The 3,977-nt window shown below is 34.5% G+C and overlaps 1 pseudogene; it reads left to right on the plus strand.

The window, feature by feature from the left end:
* Positions 1-1,507: 1,507 nt before the first annotated feature.
* LOC141506516 (mitotic spindle assembly checkpoint protein MAD2A pseudogene) lies at positions 1,508-3,496 on the plus strand (annotated as a pseudogene).
* Positions 3,497-3,977: the final 481 nt, after the last annotated feature.

The following is a 3,977-nucleotide window of genomic DNA, read 5'->3' on the forward strand; positions in this document are numbered from 1 at the left end:
GAAAAGAAGTTATTCTACTTTGGGACAAGAATAGTCTTAGAACTTGAACCAAGGACAGTTAAATCAAAGAAAGAAAACTTTTAGAACATCATCTCTAAAGAATACCAACCCTCAATTTTTGAATAAAATGTTAGCTAAGAGGCTATTATAATTTAAAACATAGGTTTTATACACTGAATACAAGTTTGATTCACTATTAAGAAAACTATAAGCACAATAAGATAAGGAAAGGATGTTCATCGTTTTTTCTACATTTGTCCTTTTGCAAGCTTTTGAGTTCCACATTTTTCTACCATTCTCCCTTCCCTCCTCAGTCCCCATGACAGTGAACAATCTTATTTAATTTGTACATGTACAGTTGTGTTTAACATATTTCCATATTAGTCATGCTATAAAGGAGGAGTTAGAACTAAGGGGGATATGGAACCATGAGAAAGAAAGAAAAAGCATAAAATAAAAAAAAAATTAAGTGAACATAGTATACTTTAATCTGCATTCAAACTCCATAGCTTTTTTCTCTGGATGTGGATGACATTTTCTATAACAGGTCTTTCAGAATTGTCCTTGATCCCTGAACTTCTGAGAGAAGCTGCAGTCTATCATAGTTGATCATCTCAGCAACAATGTTGACATTAATGTATACAGTGTTCTCCTGGTTCCGTTTACTTCACTCAATATCAGTTCATTAAAGTCTTTCCAGGCTTTTCTAAAGTTTGATCATGCATGATTTTTTTTACATTCATATACTGTGTTCATTACTTTTTAATATAGTATTAGAAATGCTAGCTATAGCAACAATATAAGAAAAATAAATCAAGGACATAAACAAAGGGCAAGGTAGAAACAAAACTTACACTTTTTTCAGATGAGATTATAATTTACATAGAAAGCACTAAAAAGTCAACTAAGAATTAATTGAAATAAGTAAGAACTTCAGCAAAATACCAGGCTATAAATAAGACTACACAAATCATCATTCTTTCTGTATATTTACAACAAAATCTAGCAGCTATGTGCCAGCATCATGCAAGCACTGGAGATACAAAAAATGATTAAAAACACAATAAGGTCCTTACATTCTAATGAAGGAAACAATTGTGTTCATACAAAATGTATAAACTATGTAGGCAATTATGTGCATTCAAAATATATTTAGGGTAAATGAGATGTAATAATCAGAGTGATCACACTATCTCTGGGACTGGGAAGAAGGGTGTAGATGAAGCCTGATACCAGAGAAGCTAGGAGGAAGAGATAAAAAGGGAGAATATTCTAGGTATGGGGATGAATGAAAAGGAGTGATGTTTGCAAGGAACAAAAAGGAAGGCCAGTGCTACTGGATGTTAGAATCTGTGAAGAGGAGCAAAGTGTATGAAGACTGAAAAGATAGGAAGGAGCCACAGTTTGTCAAAGGTTTCAAAAGCCAAACTAAAGATTTGTAACATTTATTCTGGAAATAACAGAGAGCCACTAGAGTCTGTGAGGTGGTGAAAGGGGTGTGGTTAACATGGTCAAACCTGGGTTTAAGAAGCTCAAATTGGATCTTGGGTGGAGGAAGATCTGGAATGGGGAGAAACTTATGGAAATGAGACTAACAGAAGGCTTTTGCAATGGTGTTGGTATGAGGTAATGTGGCCCTGCATCATGGTAGTGACTGTGTGAATAGAGAGAATGGAAGATGTGAAGGTAGAAAAAACAAGACAGCAACAGATTGTGTATCTAGGCTAAGTTCATGTGAGAAGTCTGGAAGAAGTCTATCCTTGATAGTACTAGGGACATAAATGAGGAAGAAACACTAATAAGTTCTGTTTTGATGATGTTGAGTTTGAGTTTTCTATGAGACATTTGTTCAATATGTAGTTCAATATGGAGGAGATCAGAAAAGAGATCAGGGCTCAGTAAAAAAAAAATCGAGAACCATCACCATTAGAGATGATCTTTGAACCCACTGGAGCTGAGAAAACCACTAAGAGATATAAAAGAACAGAAGAAGGTTGAATCAAACTCCTGAGAAATCAGTTAACTGAAAAAAATGTTCAAAGGAGAGAACCAGGAGAGATCAATGCCTCAAAAACCTAGAGCATAACCAGGAGAAGAAAATAAGGACTGAGAAGAGGTCATTAGATTTGTCAGTTAAAAAGATCACTTAGAAAGCAGTTCAGTCGATGAAACTGGAAGTTAGCCTGCAGAGTAGAGTAAGTAGAAGCCCTCATAATAGATAACTTTCTCAAGAAGTTTATCCACCAAAGGGAGGAGAGATATTAAACAACAACTAGGGATGGTGGAGCACCTAAGTGGTGCAACAAATAGAGTATTGGGCCTGGAAGTAGGAAAATCTAAGTTCCAATCTGACGTCATACACTTACCTGGGCAAGTCACTTCTATTTGCCTCAGTTTCCTCATTTGTAAAATGACCTAGAGAAAGAAATGGCAAACCACTATCTTTGTCAAGCATACTCCCAAAGGATCCACAAAGAGTCAGATACAACTAAATAGCAACAGGGATGGTAGGATCGAGTGAAGTTTCAAAAGAAAGAGAAATTCCTATCAAAATAACCACAAAATGTTTTAGAAGAATTAGAAAACTAAATTTAAAAAAATTAATAAATAAATAAATAAATAAATAAATAAATAAAAAAGGGGCAGCTAGGTGGTGGAGTGGATAAAGCACCGGCCTTGGAGTCAGGAGTGCCTGGGTTCAAATCTGGTCTCAGACACTTAATAATTACCTAGCTGTGTGGCCTTGGGCAAGCCACTTAACCCCATTGCCTTGAAAAATCTAAAAAAAAAATAAATTAAATAAAAACAAATTTAAAGAAATAAGCCAAGGTATATTGGGGATAAAAATAAGAGATAACTGGAATGCAAAATTCTGTTACTTTTGAAATTAGTAGGGGTTATTGTTAGAGCACACCAGAGGAGTCCCTGTCCCTCATTTTGTCCCTAAATATGGAGCTGTAACTCACCTTGATCCAAGGCATCACCTCAGGTAGCAGTATCATCATAGTCACTATATTCCCATTTGACATCAATAATATTTTGTATCAATGTGGTGTATACCCATCTGATACCTTTTATGCAAGAGTAGAAATATGGACTCTGTATCAGCAAATCCTTATCTAATTAAGTGCATGAATAATATAGTGAAATAACTCAAAGACTTGTAGAAGTGTTCCTTTCAGAAATTGGTAGGGGTGAGTTCTAATACCGAAAGTGGCTAAGTCCTTGAAAGGTGGCAAATTGATTTTGAATGTGCTAAGACTGAAAAAGATGTTAATGCAACAAGAGATGAGTAAGTGAAATATATATTCCAGATGAAATTAGTTCAGTGATCTGACAAATTATGGCCATAGTGACATTTCTGTCATTGTTAGAAAGAGTTTGTATATTTGAACTACTGATTTACACAAAGAATCTGTAATACCCAGAGAAATGGGAAGAGTTGGGACCACAAAGTTTCAGCTTTGTTCTTTTACTACTGTCACTCACAAAGTAAACAGAATAGTAGTGATTAAAATTTCCATCAAAGAATGCAGGAGAAGGGGAGGAAAATATTGGACATGTGATCTCAAATATGATCTCTCTCTTAAAATAATTTAACTAGATTTCACATATTTTATGTTATTGGTCAAACTTTAAATGCAAAAAACTAATATTCTATTGTCCTATGAATAATTATTCCATTATCTAAACATCCTTGGCCTACCATAGGAAAGATATCATGAAATCAATTTTAATGATTTAGAGATTTTAGTACTGCCTCCTAGAAATAGACTTGTATGGTCTAATATTGCTCAGTAGATTGAGAATATATAAGAAGAGACAGTTACTAAAATATAATTAATGTTTAATCTCTGAAAATAGTGAGTCCTCGTACAATGGATAATGCTCCAGGCTTGGAGTTAAGACCTCAGTTCAAATCTACCTCAAATACTTAAAGCTATGTAACCCTGGATAAGTCACTTAATTTCTGTTTA

The sequence above is a fragment of the Macrotis lagotis genome, chromosome 1, assembly GCF_037893015.1.
Source record: "Macrotis lagotis isolate mMagLag1 chromosome 1, bilby.v1.9.chrom.fasta, whole genome shotgun sequence".
Lineage (NCBI taxonomy): Eukaryota > Metazoa > Chordata > Mammalia > Peramelemorphia > Peramelidae > Macrotis > Macrotis lagotis.